Raw genomic sequence first — 18,535 nt, forward strand, 5'->3', positions numbered from 1 at the left:
GGACATTTGGTCATAGAGGAGCATTGTTAACACGTAATCTATAAAAGAAAATTTCACCATTGTTTGAGAAAATTGGAAAGCCACACACTGAGCATAGTAAGGAAGGATGGTGAGAAAGAGAAGCATCGATGTCAAGGTCCTTGCATGAGGCAAGAATGGCACTGATGCTTCAGAGCTCTACAACACTCTATATGTTAAAAATGAAATTTACGGTAGGGAAGTTTATATATATATATATATATATAACCCTCTTTCGGTGCATTATTATAATCGCACTAGTGTGTCAAATATCCAAGAGTGCCATTTTTCTTTTAATTAAAAACCACCTAGTGGTGCTCTATAGAAGACATGCTAGGGCTTTTTAATACATGACCAACACCGGTGCTTTGTTGGAATATAGCGATGCCCTTCTAAGTATGCACCAAGGCATTTTACTACAAGAAGGGAACTGGTGTTATGGGTGTATATGGCATCGACAATTTTTAAATTTTAACCTTTATCTAGTGTTATCGATTATTCAAGCACTAGTGTGTGGTATATTGTGCATGCACTAGGTCGTTATAGTACTGGTTTAGCATCGAGTCGTCATCACAATATAGCAAGGGACTGGGTAAAATGAATTTTACGACTGAAATTTTTATAAATTTAACCATTTTCTGGTGCTATCGAGTAGTATATGCAATGGTGCTCTTTGTTATTTAGCGCACCGTTTTTTTTTTTTAAATAAATTTGTCACGGTGCACCATGTTCTATTCGGCATCGGTGCTTATATGGATAGTAAAGCATCGGTGTGTTTGTATATTGTAGATGCATCGTCAAAAAACATCTGCGTGCCCACCTCCGCTAGTGACCTCTGCTACAAACAAATTTTTGGGCTATTTTTATAGGGGGCTTCCGCAAAAACCTTTGCTAGAAGGTCTTCTCCTTGTAGTGTGTCGGCATACCTTTGATGAAACCCTACTCAAATTGTCCACCAACAAAAACCTCTTTGCCGAGAGATGAAGATAGTGAGGAGCCAACAAGTTAGTGTAATGGATCATCCTTTGAAAGTCTCAATTATTCTAGCAAGATATTTGATGGCAAGTGTGAAACCTCATTAGAATTTGTGCACAAGGAATAAAATCTGTGACTTTTCAAATCATACACCTCATATCTTCCAGGGTCACCTTGTAGAACAACTTGATAGCTCAACAAATTCTTCAATGTGATGGTGCATAGTCTTTGCAAGTTGGAAATATGACCACTAGATTGTTCTCTTTCTAACTCACCCAAAATTGCAATGGTTTCTTCCTCCAATGAGCTTACTCCATGATTGATACTTCTGACTAGAGGGAGTTATGATCTAAGCTTGAGATCCACTAGATCCATGCCAAATTTGTTGGTTGTCTAATGGATCTTCAAGGAAATCTACAAGTTCATCCTCCATACGACAAAGAAAACACTAGTCCTATGAAACCCTAAAATTTTCATACCCATGCTTGAACTTTTGCTCTCTTCACCATTTACATCTAGCTTCAACTCACTATTATAACCTTGGAAACCCTTAAAGTTTTTAGTGCTCACAAAATAAATCCCTTCAAAGCTTGTGCAGTCGAATATCTATTACCCTTAACAAAACTAAGCTTGCACCTTCATCCAAAAACATGTGAAAGTTGGGGATGAAAACATCTCACAAATATTTCCTATGTAGGTTGAAATTAAGTTCAATGTTGTAACTAATAACTTGTATGCTTCACTCTTTGATGTAACCTTTGGATTCATCTAAGTGGGTGAATACTAATGATGGCCACTCCCCTCCTAAACCTAACCCTAATCGTGGAATCCAAGGCTCATTTCTCTCATATCATGGCTCCATAAATCAACATTGAGCCATGTTTGAGGTTTATTGCATTTGCAATTGAGATTCATGAAGAGTTTCAATCAATCAATATGCTTGTACATATATGAACCAGTTTTATTTGCAAACCAAAACCTCTAATTCTCCACATTCAATATGAAAATTCAATTATACCAAATTAACTAAAACAATCATAACTCATACATTCCTGAAACAAATAATTGTGTTCACATCTCATATTAATCGCTTATTAAAACCCTAATATTAAACACACTAATAATAACTAGTAATAACATTATTTTTTAGCATTTAAAAATAAAACAAAAACAAACCACAAACTTGATATGATACCGGAACTCATACAAAACACTCGTTAACAAAACACTCATTACATTCATTGCGAGCATTAAAAAATGATAGCTTAAATCAACGAGCTTTAAAAATACAATAAAAAACCACGAACAATATATTTAACATCTTTTAAGAATTGTGAACCTATGCAACGACTTTGTAAAATACAATAAAAAACCATAAACAATTTAATGTAATGTATAAACGAGAATTAAAAGATAAAAATAATAATCATTAATTTAGCGAAAAATAGACAATCAAATGTTATAAACCAAATTAATTAATAAATTATAGTATAGTTTAATTTAGAGACAAAATGTTTTTTTCTATAATATTTTTTCCTTAATAAAAAAATTAGTAGATATTGTTGAAAATTTGAGTTTAAATTGTTTAATTTGTAAAATTCGAGTGCTCTAGGGATTTTCAAGATGATAAATCTATTTATGCATTCAAAAATGTATTTTAAGCAACAAAAATTCACATTTTTGCTGGGTAAAAAAAGAACATTTCTTTTATAAGTTAGACTACACCTTAAAAAATTATCAATTTAATCATATTCAAAAATATAATTATCATAAATAAACTTAATTTATAAATAATAATTAAATGATAAAACTAATGTAAATTAGTGGATTTATATAAAATTTAATTTTAATTAACCATTTAAGTTCAAACAGTGTGGAAAATGAAATTTAATTGTGAAGTTACACTAACTCACAACATTTTTGTGACAATATCTAAATTTCAACTAAATTATTTTTTTATTCAAAAATAAATTAATATTAATATTAATGATGAATATTTTTATGAAAAACAATAAGATGAAAAATGAATAATCATTAATATTATTAAAATAACTAGCCTAGATCCATATTAACTCTGAATCTATCAAAGGCTGAGATGGATCAAATCTCTTAAAATGCAAACCCTTTTTTACACTTCAAAATTTAAAAAATATTTGCATCTCAAAAAATATGATCTTGAAATATTTTAAAATATAAATTTCTGACAAATATTTATATTTATATTAATTCTAGATCTACTAAATGTAGAAATCAAAACATTAATTATATATATATATATTAAATTTTATTTTCATATTTTATATGTAAATTTTTATAATATGAACTAAATAGATTTAATGGTGTAAATCTGGTACATAATTTTTTTGTAATATAATGCTTATTGATTACCTATTCAATTGACCACGCATTTAATAATGTTTTAGCCTTTTAGAATCGAAAAACGTTGTTTTTATAAGCATTAATAATGTTGTAGTGCACTTAATTTACATTTTGTTCAATTAATATTAAATTATATATTTATATTTAATTTATAAAATATTAATTTTTTAATAGTGGTAAATTTTTTATATAAAAATTAAGTACAATCATTTGTTTGGACGGTGAAAATTATTTTTGAAAATAATTGTTATATAAATATTTGATATTATTAAATTTACTAAAAATAATTAAAATTTTTAATTATTGGTTTCTAATTTTAGTTAAAATTTCCATTTTTGTCTCAATCTAATTCTAGCCAACAATTCCACCTCTGTCTCAAGCAAGGAAACCCAATCTTGGCTTGACTATTGGGGGATAATGAAGGAGATCATATTAGGGAATAAGGATAGTATTAAAAAGATTACCTCCAAATTTAGGGATAAATTGTGGGACGATAAGGAGCTAGAGTGAAAAAAGAAGTTAAGGTATTATAAGGAGGTGATCAACCCCACCTCTGCTAACACGAATTGTCTTTTTGTCTTGACTAATACTGAAAATGAACATTGCAAAGATAAGAACTAATTCTCATGAGATTTGAAGTGAAATTGGGCATTGGTCTATTCCCAAAACACCTTGGGATGAAAGAATTTGTCACCTTTGCGATACTAAGAGGGTTGAAGATGAAAAACACTTTCTCTTAGATTTCTCGACTCTTACTCACATCTGTTCTCATTTCCAAAACATTTTCCACACTACCAATCTTGACTTGTTAAGTCAACAAAACTATAGTGATCTTGGAGTGCTTCTTTCCCTTCTTTTTTATCATAGAAATAAAATATTAAAGAGTCACAATTAATCTCCTATATTTTAAGATCCAATAGATGCATTGGTCTTAGTAGATGTTAATCATCATCATCATCACCATCGTCATGATCATCATCATTAATTATAAATATAATATTATAACAATTATAATAAATTAAGTAGTTGTTTGAGTCTCATCATTAAAGCACCTTTGCTATTGAAAAGTCATGGGTTCAATTCTCTCGATGTAACAACCCCAGGTTAAAGTTTCATGTAATAAAGGACAATAAAGGAAAAATAAGGCCAAGGTTATGGGACACGTATTCCAAGTTGAATATTGGGCAAACACTATAGTGGGAATTACTTTTGGTTTATTTATGGCTATGGAAACTGGTAAAGGCAAAGAGACAATAATTGACATTTAATTACGAAAATAAATGAAAATAAGAGAAAAGGAAGATGAAGAAACACATATTTGCATGCAAGGAAACTTAAAGGGAAAATGAAGAAAAATGAGACCTCAATGATAAAAAGGCATTAGAGAAACAATTCATAGTTTTTTGTCAGTTTTGTCTTGGATCGGTTTTGAGAGAGAGGTAGCTCCAAGAGGAGAGAGAAAGCAAGCAGAGGAAAGCAAAGGACAAGCAAAGTAAAACAAAGGGCAAGCGAAGGAAAACAAAGGCCAAGCTAAAGAAAGCAAGGGAGCACAAGGAGAAGGTTGGATCAACAGCTTCAGCAGGAAAATTTTGCTCGTAACAAGTTACATGTGTGATTTCCTAACTGAGGTGTGAATGCATGGTACATGCATTTGTATATTTGATTCATTTGTTGTCATTGGCATGGGTTTTTCATGGTTTGACAATGGTTTCGACATTGTCATGCCATTTCCTTGATAGTGTAACACCCTCCTCCCACATTTACCCAAGCTACCGGTCCATCGGGGTAAACATGTGACAAAGAGTCACTAAGATATGATTAAACTCCCCATGTATAGTTAAGGAAGTGGAATCGACACACCAAAAACCAAGCTGACCTTTCTCAGGAGCTACAGGACCCCCAGGGACTAACTAACCACTCTAGTTGCCCAACCCCTGAGTTAGCTTTCTTTTTGCTGAGCTAAACCCCCAGTCGCTCCCATGACAAGCCCTCTAAGCGACTGAAATTCTCTAGTCACTCCCACAATAAGGCATCCATGCAATTGCAACCTTTTTCAGGCAGTTCTGTGCCAGTGACCCCGAATTTCGAGCCACTTTTTCCGGGCTAGGATTCAAGTCTCCGCCCAAAACTTGATGAAGTTCTCGGAAATGATAACTAATGAGAAGACAAGGCATCTAATGCAAAACATAAACAAGGACCTAATCAGACTCATCCTAACCATGGAATGTCTTTTGTCAAACACATCATAAATATGTAATGTATAGGTAATATAAACACATCTGAAAATAGGGACCTCATACTTATCTGGGATTCGTCAAGAAGGTCTTATTCCCTCTCACAATAATTACATTATCATCTATTAAGTCATACATTCATTAACATTTCATTTACTAATCAAAACATGATGAGAGCCATAACCAAAGTTTCTCATAAACCATGCTTATAACCACCATATAACTAACAAAATAATAATGATAGCACAACCGTTAACACCACATAATAACAATTAAATTTACACATGGAACACAAGAGGAAAAGAGCTCTTATTAACATATGCAAAGGCCAACCAAGTCAGGGACTTCCATGTACCACCAAACTATAGATTGGGTTGAACCGAATATTTCTTTCAACTAATCACCCACATGCCATATTCCAAGCATGAGTGAGGACTCACAACAAAATCAACTAGGGCTTCCTCATGCTTTACCGTATATCCTACCAATATCAGTCAAGGATTCCTAGGCCCGAAACCCTCATCTATACAACCAGGATTTACTGTAATCTCGCCAAGGGATTCCTAGGCCCAAACAAGAAACATACACTACTATGATTTAACACAATACCACCATATATCGGTTCAAGGATCACTAGGCCTATACAAACATGGATGCCTCTGGACCTCTCCACCTAAATCGTGAGGAAATTGTCTCCGCCCTCTAGGCTTTACCATATATCCTGTCATTTACCGGTTGAGGAATCGTAGGTCCAACGAGGGTACACACAACTAGGCTTTACTGCAATCCCACCTTTACCAGTCCAGGGATTCCTAGGCCTTGTGATTTTTCCTCATACCACCCCACTCAATTTCAAAACCATCCAGTAATCTAGCTCAACCAAGTAAGAGAAACCTTGTCACACCATGGTTATCTAGAAATGGAAAGGTAAGGCTAAAAACCATTGCCACACCTGGAAAAACCCATGCCAATGACAACAAGAAAACCAAGAACACACATGCATGTACCATGCATGCCAAAACTAGCAAGGAAATCATACATGCAACTCTATACCTGCAAGTAATCCTGTTGTAGCCACTTGATCCAACTCTTCCTTGCTTGATCTTTACTTCCATTTGCTTTCTTGTCCTTCCTTTGCCTTCCTTCCTCTAATGCTAAAGTGCTCCAAGAATGCTCTAAGTGTGCAAGAGTATGAGAGGCTAGAGAGAATAGAGAGAGAGAGCTCCAAAACCGAAGTGACAAAAGGTTGTGAATTAATCCTTATCAACCTTTTTATCAATGAGGCCCCTATTTTCTTCAATTTCCATTAATTTTCCTTCATTTTCCTCCTCATTTGCAACATGTGACCTTTCACCTTCCTTTTCTCCTAATTTCCTTTATTTTCGTAAATAAAATGCCAATTAATGTCTCTTTGCCTTTTCAATGCCTTTGTCAATTTCCCCTTAGCCATATTAAACCAAATGAACACCCATTGCCCAACATTCAACTTAGAATAAGTGTCCCATTACCTTAGTTATTATTTTGCCTTTATTAACTTTATTTCATGGATTTTTAACCCGGGGTTGTTACAAACCCCTCCCCCTTAGGGAAACATCGTCCTTAGTGTTCAATGACACCTACAACTAGCAAGACTGCTAAAAAGCAAAACATACTGCCCATGAGATTTATAACTTAGCTCGATGTAATATTTATAACGAACAACCTACTGAAAATAAATCCAACATGACACCCATACCACTTATTGGAGATTTATAACACAACGCATGGCAGTATTTACATCCATATATTGCTTTGCCTCAATCAACAAATAATAAAGGATACATAGCCCACATCTGATCAACCATCTCCCATGTAGCTTCATCAGGCCCAAAGTGTTTCCATTGCACTTTAACATGCTTGATTGCTCGATTATGGAGCATGAGCATCTTTCTCTGCAAAATACACTGAGGTTTCGGCTGGAATTATCCTTCTGGCTCCACTTGCAATATAGACTAATAATTAACATGATTAACATCCTTTACATATCTTTGAAGCAATGGAACATGGAAAACATCATGAACTTTTACTGTCGGAGGTAGTGCAAGTCTGTAGGCCACTGGTCCAATCCTCTCAAGGATCCCAAAAGGCCCACAATACCGAGGTGCTAACTTCGCACATGACCTAATCCTCAATGAGCTCTTCTTGGGCTTGATGCATAAGTACACATGTTCCCCAACCTGAAACACCTTAAACAACCTGTGCTTATCTGCATAACTTTTTTTCCTGTCCTATGTTGCCTGTAGATTCTTCTTGATAACCTGCATTTCCTATTTCATCTCTGCCAACATGTCTAGTCCTATCAACACCATGTTCACTGGATCACTCCAACTAATAGAAGTATTACAACTTTGCCCATACAGTGCCTCAAACCAACTCATCCTCAGTGACTACTAATACCCATTTTTGTAAGCAAACTCAACGAGTGGAAGATGCTCTTCCCACTTCCATTGTTGATGCATCACAAACATCTTCAAAATGTCCTCCAGTATTTTGTTGACCCTCTCTATCTATCAATCTGTCTACAAATGATAAGTTGTGTTGAAGGCCAACTTTGTACCCAAACCTGCAAATAACTCTTTCCATAATCTAGAAGTGAACTTAACATCTATGCCCGACACAATCTTCTTCAGAACACCATGCAGCCTCACTATATCCCAGATGAATACCTATGCTACATCACTAGATGAATATGTAGACTTCACTGGAATTAAGTGTGCTACCTTGGTCAACCTATCCACCACAACCATGATGGAATCATGTTGTATGGATGTCCTCAACAAACCTGTAATGAATTCCATGGAAACGACCTCCCATTTCCACTTTGGAATCAGAATTGGTTGTAGTAAACCACTTGGATGCTTACACACTGATTTTACCTGTTGACAATCCAAGCATCTAGCCACAAACTCTGCCACCTCTTTCTTTAGATTCGACCAATAGTAGAACTTCTTCACCGTCGTCAACGTCTTCTGGTATCCTGGGTGACTTAAATACAATTTGACATGAAATTCTCTCAAGATAAGATTATTGAGCTCATTGTTGTCCGACACATAGATCTTGTCCCTAAATCTAACCAAACCATTAGCTGTGAGATGATAGTCCACATCCTGATCACCTATATCCTACTGTAACATGTGCCTAAGATCCCTATGCTTGCCATCCTACTGTCCTACCAGTAATATCTGATCATGTAGATCTATCCCATAAGAACTCATAGCTGCTATATGATATACCTGCACTCTTATGCTAAGAGCATCTCCAAACCTATTTTCCTTTCCCTTAATGTACCTTATCTCGAAATCAAACTCACTTATCATGTCCAACCATCTAGAATGCCTGACATTCAGATTTGGTTGATCAAACAATTATCTCAATCCATTGTGATCACTCATCAGTACAAACCTTCTGCCAAGAAGATAGTGCCTTCGCATATTCAAAGCATGGATGATCGCTTCCAACTCAAGATCATGTGTAATATAATTATGCTCATGCTCATTCAATTACCTTGATTCATATCATACCACATGTCCCTCCTACATCATGACTCCACCAAGTCCACTCTTGCAGGCATCTGTACACACCACAAACTCTTTATCTGGATCTGCAATCGTGAGAACTAGAGTATTTGCTAACAACTACTTCAACTGCTTAAAACTTGTTGCACATTCCTCTATCCATTCAATTTTATTCCATTTTGTCTATAATGATGTGATAGGATATGCAATCCACGAGAAGTTCCTACTGAACCTCCTGTAGTAACCTGCTAACCCCTTAAATGACCTTACACAAAGAGCTTCCCATTTGATAATAGCTCTATTTTTTTCCAGATCCATTATTATGCCTTCCTTGGAAATAACATGTCCTAAGTAATGTACCTATGTCTGAAAGAAACTACATCTACTAAGCTTGGAATACAACTGATTCTCTCTTTGCAATCTCAAGATCATTGCTAAGTGTTCGGCATGCTCTTCCTTATTCTTAGAATATATCAATATATCATCAATGAACACAATAACAAACTTGTCCAGATAAAGACACAACACACTATTCATCAAGCACATAAAATTCGTTGGAACATTAGTCAAACCAAATGGAACTACAACGAACTCATAATGTCCATACCTGGTCCAGGAAGCAGTCTCGTAACTATCCTCTTCTTTGATGTGTTCCTGATGGTATCCTGATCTGAGATCAATCTTCGAGAACAATGTTGCTCCTTTCAACTGGTAGAACATATTATCAATCCTCGACAATAGATACCTATTCTTGATGGTTACCTTGTTCAACTACCTGTAGTCAATGCACAACCTGAGAGTACCATCCTTCTTCTTTACGAACAACACTAGGGCACCCCAACGTGATAAACTTGGCCTGATGTATCCCTTGTCAAGCATTTCCTTCAACTGCAACTTCAACTCTACTAACTTTGGTGTGCTCATCCTATATGGCATCTTTGATGCTAGTGTTGCCCCTAGTACCAGCTCAATGGAAAAGTCCACTTCCCTGTGAGGTGGAAACTCTGAAATCTTTGCGGGAAATACATCCTAAAATTGTTGTAAAACAGGTACATGCTCAATATCTCTGCATCCTCAACATCCTTACCTTTATCATTTAAAATATGTACTATAGATAACACACACCCTTTCCTGTGACTGTGCTTTACCCGCATAATTGTAACCATTGTAACTGATGTTTCCTTCTTCTTACCCTGCAAGATCCTTTGTTCTCCATTTTCATCCAAGCACTCAATGGCCTTGTCATAACAATCCACCTTGGTCCTATGAAGATACAACCAATCCATACCCAACAACATACTGTATGATCCCAACGAAAGCACATTCAAATGTGTTTATGTAGGCATACCATTCAACTCAAATGCACAAGCTCTTACCCAATGATGAACTATTTTATTTGTACCTATAGCCAACTGCACTAACCAATATTTTGCATGCACTTCTTTATTCAAACCACACTTATCCACTAGGTCAGGATTAACATAACTATAATTAGATCCATGGTCAATCAAAATAGAAACAACTTGATCACAAAGCTTACCATCCATCTCGATAATAGATGCATGGTGATCCGCCTGCCTATTATCCAATGCTGCATAGATCCGTGGAATGCTCTGCCCAACATCCCCAATTGTATGTGCTTCCTGTGCATTGCAGATCTAAGGCCTACCACTTTGATTTTGCGGACAATCCATCTTGAGATGCTCCTTACCACATGTCCAACACTACACCTGTCTCCTACCATCACCTCTATTTTGTTGTTGTCTAGGCTGAGGTCCATTAAACTTCTTGTAAGGTGCAACACTTTCATTCTCACCTACGTCCTGGGGTCTTGTTCTTTTTAGCTGCCTTTTACTTTAGTCTTGAATTTCACTTTCCAACCTTGTTGAGATTTTGTCTTACACTTGATTGCTCATAACAATGCTTCAACTTCCCAATGAATTCTTCAAGTGACAGAGGCTCATCATACTCGATCCAATTTTTAAATGATAATGGTAATCCACTGACAAAACTTTGAACTTTGACTTTCTCATCCTTAAGATACGGTACATACCGGAACAACTCTAAGAACTTGGTCGCATACTCCTCATCTGTCATCGATCCCATCTTTAGCTCATAGAATTCCTTCGCTTTACTGTCATAGTACCTCTCTAACAAACATTTCTTCCTGAAAAGTCTCTTGAATTCATTCCAACTAAACTCTTCTATCCTGATGTCTCTAACCCGCTTCACAACTTCCCAACAGATGTCGACTTTCCCTTTAAGGTAAAAGATAACTATTCTAGCCTTCATAATATTTGTGTAATCATGCAGCTCAAAGAACTTCTTTATCCTAAGTAACCATGCCTCTGCATCTTCTGGTTTCTTAAAATCTCCATCAAAGGTAGGTGGCTTGGCTTTCTTGAACTCATCTGAAAAATATCCCTTGACAAATATCCCTTGTCATTCCTCCTGTAAGGATGATAATAATGATGACCATGGTACCTGTCAGAACCATAACTACAATAGAACCTGTGTCCATCACCTCTCCTGTCAAGTGTGTCTAAGAACCTGCCATCTCTGATTGTGTCATTCCTATCTAATTTGTGCCCACCATGAGACCTACTGCCATATGCCCCGTTAGTCCTATCCTCCTATCCATAACAGATCCTAAGTGGTCCCTATCTCTGCAAGTCTGACAAACTATGAAGGATAACTGCATTAACCTCTACTTGTTTCTCCCGTTCCTGATTGATTATGTCATTATTTGCTTTGCAACTTATTTATACCTTCAAACTTCTCAATGAGTCTGCTATGTCAAGAGAGTTCCCATCACCATGCTACTCATCTAATCTATAGGGAGAACCTCGTGAACTGTAGTCTACCATATTGTTAGTCATCTTGATCTTCTTATTGCAAGTATACCATGTCAGCTAAACCAAAATATAAACATAACCAACATACCTCAATATAGTTCAGGGGAGGATATCTCGTCTGCAAGATCAACCAGATTAGCATAATACATGTATAAACATAATCATAGTAGTATATAAACATCATCTCAATCATCATCCAATTACCATGCATGACCATACCAACCGCATGCCATGCCCTCATGCACGACAACTATAATCATGGCAATGCATGCATACATCCACATAGACAATAGTCATACCCAACAAATGCTTATTCAACCGACATGCATTCATGACAAACACATCCCAACAATAACACCTTCAACTTCTACATGAAAACACAATTGCAACAATGACCGTTACCATGCATACACATCAAGCACATATACAACCTACATGCATGCATGACAACCATATTTCGCCCATCTAGTCCAAGGGGTAAACCGTGCTATGATACCACTATGTAGCACCCTCCTCCAACATTTACCCAAGCTAACCGGTCCACCGAGGTAAACATGTGACGAAAAGTTACTATGATATGATTCAACTCCCCATGTAGAGCTAAGGAAGTGGAATCAACACACCAAAAGCCTAATTGACCTTTCTTAGGAGCTACAGGACCCCCAGGGACTAACCAACAACTCTAGGTGCCCAACCCCTGAGTTAGCTTGCATTTTGCTGAGCTAGACCGCCAGATGCTCCCATGAAAAACCCTCCAAGCGATTAAAACTCTCCAGTTGCTTCCAAAACTAGGAATCCATGTGGCTGTAGCCTTTTTCAAGCAGTTCTATGCTGACGACCCTGAATTCCGAGCCACTTTTTCATCGCTAGGTCTCGGGCCTTTGCCCAGAACTTGATGAAATTATTAGAAATGATAACTAATGAGAAGACAAGGCCTCTAATGCGAAACTTGAACAAGGACCTAGCCAGACGTATCCTAACCATGATAGGCCTTTCATCAAACACATCATAAATATGTAATGTACAATTCATATAAACACTTCTGAACATAGGGACCTCATACTTATCTGAGATTCATCAAGAAGGTCTGATGCCCTCCCACAATAGCTGCATTAGCATCTATTAGGTCATACATTCATTAATATTTTAATTACTAATTAAAACACGAGCCATAACCAAAGTTTTGTCATAAACCATGCTTATAACCATCATATAACCAATAAAATAACAATGATATCACAACCATTAAAACCACATAATAACAATTATATTTACACATGGAACACAAGAGGAAAATAACTCTTATCAACATATGCAAAGGCCAACCAAGTTACGGACTTCCACGTACCACCTAACCATAGATTGGATTGAACCAAATCTTTCTTTCAGCCACCGTGCCATATTCCAAGCATGAATGTGGATTCACAGCAAAACTGACCAGGGCTCCCTCAGGATTTACCATATATCCCGCCAATATTGGTGAAGGATTCTTAGGCTTGAAACCCTCATCTATATAACGAGGCTTTACCGCAATTCTGCCAGGGGATTCCTAGGCCCAAACAAGAAACATATAGTACCAGGCTTTATTGCAATCCCACCATATACCAGTCCAGGGATCACTAGGCCTATACAAGCATGGATTCCTCTGGATCTCTCCACCTAAAGTGTGAGGAATTTCTCTATCTCCACCCTCTAGGATTTACTATATATCCCGCCATTTATCAGTCGAGGATTCCTAGGCCCAACGAGGGTACACACAACCAGGTTTTATCGCAATACCACATTTACTGGTCCAGGGATTCCTAGGCCTTGTGATTTTTCCTAATACCACCCCACTCAGTTTCAAAACCATTCGGCAATCGAGCTTAAGCAAGTAAGAGAAACCCCATCACATTGTTGTCATTCTGTATTTTTGAGGTTGAGGGAGTAAACACATAGAACAACATCAAAACCACTTTGGAAGCTGGGATCTAGCCCTGTGAGCTTGAGACAGGGATCTCTCTGTAAAATTTAGCTTCGTTTTATGTGAATTTCAAGTTAGTTATGTCTGTACTGATTGTTTTGATTAAATGGTTTGGTTGATTTAATTGCTATAATTCCATTGGGCCATGAAGTTTAAATATTTAACTGGATTTGGCATCAAATTTTAGAGGAGTTTCACAGGGCAAGCTAGGTTGCACTAATTGGATCTTTCCGAATTTAAATGAATTATGAGACAACAAAAATGTAAGATTTAGGAGAAATCAAGAAGCAATTAAGAATTCCTTAATTTGACTGCAGCAGAAAACATGAAAATTACTACCAGCCAGAATAGGGTGCTCTATGTAACATGTCATATTCCTCATAGTTTATGTTAAGTAATTGAGATTTTCAGAATAACAGAGAAAGGAAAACAATGTTTAAACATATAAACTAAAGAAACACGTCACCATTTTGCACACCACATGAATCTTGTGAAAATGTCCCTGTATTATTGATGCTTCCAACAACTTCAAAAAATTACAATTTGTAGACGAAATTATATTCAAAAATCAACCCTTTATACTTCAAATAGTGAAGTATTTATACAAATAATTACAAAATTGTTGCCTATCGACAGTGTATTATTAGCCTTATTTTAAACAATACAATTTATCTTTTGTAGAAAAATAGGCAACATAGACAGTTGCATGGAAAAGGTGGCTCTGTTTTGGTGGATTTAGTTGATGAATCAGCCTCAAAACTGTGTTGCGTTGTTGTGATGGTTGTCGTGCTGGCTGTTGTGTTGGTTTTTGTTTTTACTGCATCCGAATTTCCCTTTAATTCAGTAAATCACAAAACTCTTCCCACCTTTTTTCATCTGGTATGGTTAATTTAATTACCCTCTGGTAAATCTCATCAACATTAGTATATTTCGCAAAAGTTGGCTTCACTGTAAAAACATTTTTACCTCATTCTAGATGTAGAAGTCATTTGCCATGGTTTCTAAAAATGTTATGGCTGTCATACTACCTTTTATGCCACTGAACTTGACACTGCTTCTGGCCATTTCCTTCATCTTCAAAACATAATCTTTTGAGTGATCAATTTATCATTAATCACATATATGTTGGGTAGCCCTTTCTAGATTAATGCTTTAATTCTGTTACAAAACTTGTTCACTCCCATCTCTAGTGTTTCACATCTTTCCTCCAATTGATCAATGAGGTTCATTTTAGTCAAAACTTTCTTGACTTCCAAAATAGTGGCAGTCTTGTCACTCATTCCTAATTCTTCAAGTTCATATTTAGATTTAGAATTCAGGAATCTAATAATATTGGAGGCTTCTGTGGGCATATCTCCCAACTTTTCCCTTACCTGAACAATGGTTTATGTGGCCTTTTCTATCAATTCTTTTTGTTCAAAAATGATTTGGATAGATGGCCAAATCTCGTTCATAGAGTCTAGAATACCCATTCAAATGGTTTCCTTGGCTTGGGCCAAGGTTTGACCAATTGAGGTATCATGTTCTACCTTCTGCAACCTCTCCAACAGTTTCTATGATTTTTGCACTTCAGCAAGACTAGAAGCTTCAACTCTGAATTTCTACTCTTCTAGAGCTTTGAGTTGCCCATGCAATGTCTTGATCTCTTCTGATTGGATTGACATGTTCTCCGGTGTCTTTTTCACTTGTTCAACACTTGCAGTATGAGTGGAAGAAGTAGTTGCAGTGGTTGTTCTTGTTGCTGGGAGCTGAGAGATGGGTATGGCATCCAGGGGGACAATGGCCATCTTCTGACTCTGTTCTTTCTCCTTTATCATCTTTTCCATTTTTGCCTCCATCTACCTGATCTGTATATTCTGCTCTATAATCAGCTTCATCATGTCAGCCTTCTGTGCCTCATTTTCTTCAATGTCTTTGGTTAAGGGATCCTCTGTGGCTGGCAGTTTTAACTGTTTTCTCAATGCTGCAATATCCAAATTTTTCTTTTTGATGATCTCCTCTACAACATTTATATCTTTAGGATCATATCCTATCTTGATTACCAAATCTTCCAAAGATTTGATCCTATTATCCTTTGCTAAGGAGGATACCTTTTCCATTTTCAACTGAGACTGAATGTTGGCAAATGAAACTTGCAACTTAGACAATGACATAGCAGTATTAGTTAATGTAGAAGAAATCATTTCACTAGTCTGCTTATGCATCTCCATTTGATTAATGGGATGGATATCTTTGGTGCTAAACTCAAATGTAGTACTCTTGTAATTTGCTGATGTTTTTGGATGTGGAATTTGGGCCTCAAGAAAGGCCATCTGCATCTTTCCATGCTCTGTGTCAAAAAATGATAACAATCTGCTCTGTGAGCTAGAGGTCTGCTTCCAAAACTGATTGTAGGTATTGTTCTTAAGAATCTCATTCTTAATTTTAATCTCTCTGTACCTATCAAAAACAATATTTTCCTTCTCTCCTTGGACATTCTGTGAATCTAGCTTTGTTTCCTTCTGACCTTGAGATGTTGAAGGTCCAGTAGAAGATGTTACAAATTTGCTGCTAGTAGGAGGTGAGTCTGTAATTATGATGGCAGCATGCTCTTCTATCTCCTTTTCAATATCTGTCCTAGGAGTCACTTTTTCCCTTTTCCTGTAACTGATCTTGAATTCTTTGGCCTCACTTCCTGTTGTTGATGATGATCCCTCCTCTCTTTGTCTTTTACTCGTTTTCTCTTGAGGAGTGGGAGTCTGTAAACTTGAAGTAGAAAACAATTGTTCTTCAGCTTCCTATAAAGTATTCTTTGCCCATTCCAACTGATTTGCATACTTTTCTATCTCAGGTCTTGAGGTATGAATATAGGGAGTAGTTTTGTTTTCTACTCTGAGCTTTGAAATAATACCCCAAGGGTCATAAGACCATGTAAAACTCAGGCTGGATTTCATTTCTTTAAGAAGTTTGTCTGCTTCTTCACCTGCTATCCTGGTATTGCATATAAATGGGCCCACTTGTGTCTTTATGCAAAACTATGACTTCTTCTTAGTCACCACAAAATGAATGTCATCAGAATTTAACATCTCTCTGATGTATTCTAGGGAAAAAATCCTCATGGGGAGGTATTTATGGAGTTTGTATGGTGCTGATTCGCATCCATAAACATTGATTTTTGTATAGGGTATAAATACCAATCTCCAGTCTTGGCCTGTTCTGTTAGATGTAGAATCCTTTTTATATCTTCATTGATTATGAGTTGTATAGAACTATTAAGGATGTTCATGGCTGGGTGAACAAACTCTCCAATAAACTGCTTGTAAGAGAATTACTACTACTCTTGCATGACCAATGAAGTCCAAAAAATCACTGGCTGTTGGTTTCCTTCATCATCTAGCTTCTGCATCGCAAAACTGAACTTGTTTGCTTGATAATAAAGGAACATGTAAATTAAAATGGAAGTGTAATTAAACACCTGCTTTGTTGGAAATTTCAGAAATTGTTCATGAACGTTGTCACCCAAGAATTGACTGAAATTGAATAAAATGGATGGTTTACTATATGTGGAAAATATGGAGAGGAAACCTAGAATGGGTTCATCTACCCACTGATCAGAATAATAACCCAAAATATATGAAATTATGGATATAATTTGTTTAGCTTGATCAGGGAAGATAGAGGAAGGGTATGGAGGATTCTTCTTAGGTAATTAGGCATTTTCAGGCAAGAAGATCTCAAAGATTTTGGCTCTAGTAGCGAAATCAAGCTTTTGATAAAGCTGGGTGAGGGCTTCTAAGGAGAAAGGGGCACTATTTTCCACAGGGGGAGCCAACATCATCTGGTTTATGGATTGGGCAGTAATGGTAAAGAGGATGTCACCAGATGGGGCCATAATATCTCTTTGGCCAGGGACATAACATGCTTGACATTTTCTAGTGAATTCAGGGGCATGGAAAGTTAGAGGGAAGATATAATGGGGAAGATTTGACTCCCAGAGTCCAATTTCATCAATTTTGTTTGCATGCTTGTCTTCTAGCCAACAATATAGCTCTAAAAACTCACAGTCACACTGGGTTTCACTGATCTGATAATCCTTGTCGGCTAAAGGAATGTGATCTAAATCTATGGAGGGAGGGATTAATGGATTGACAGGTTTCTCCTGGGTTTTGCTCTTTGGGGGCATGATTGTATCAGTGAATAATTACAGTGAGAGAAAGGAAGGCTTACCGATAATCATTTAAGTAAAATGAATTGTCAAGGGAAAGGAGACAGAGTGCTGACAATTCCAATCCGGTTCAGGTCAAGGAAATGCTTTGAAAACGGTCGCTGTGTAAAAGTTGTGAATCACAGAGAATGAGCAGTGAAAGGGAGGAAAGCGATGTTTTGAAAACTTTTAAACAATGATTGGAAATTTCATTGGAGGTGCCGCAGGACCGTTAAGTTTGAACGGTTACCCGGGAAGGCGAATTGAATGTCGAATGGTTAATTTTGTCGGGACAGTAATTAATTGGATAACGGCTAGGTGACGTGGCAGGAGGTGAGTGGCAGAGGTGATGAAGTGGGGACATGGTAAGCGGA

The 18,535-nt window shown here is 36.6% G+C and overlaps 1 pseudogene; it reads right to left on the minus strand.

Moving 5' to 3' along the window:
- The window catches only part of LOC149138242 (glyceraldehyde-3-phosphate dehydrogenase, cytosolic-like), a 144,110-nt pseudogene extending 132,844 nt beyond the window's left edge, over nucleotides 1-11,266 (minus strand).
- Between the last annotated feature and the right edge of the window lie 7,269 nt (nucleotides 11,267-18,535).

This window comes from Pinus tabuliformis, chromosome X, assembly GCF_031772625.1.
Source record: "Pinus tabuliformis cultivar Carrire ecotype Pingquan chromosome X, CPIR1, whole genome shotgun sequence".
NCBI classification, from domain to species: Eukaryota; Viridiplantae; Streptophyta; class Pinopsida; order Pinales; family Pinaceae; genus Pinus; species Pinus tabuliformis.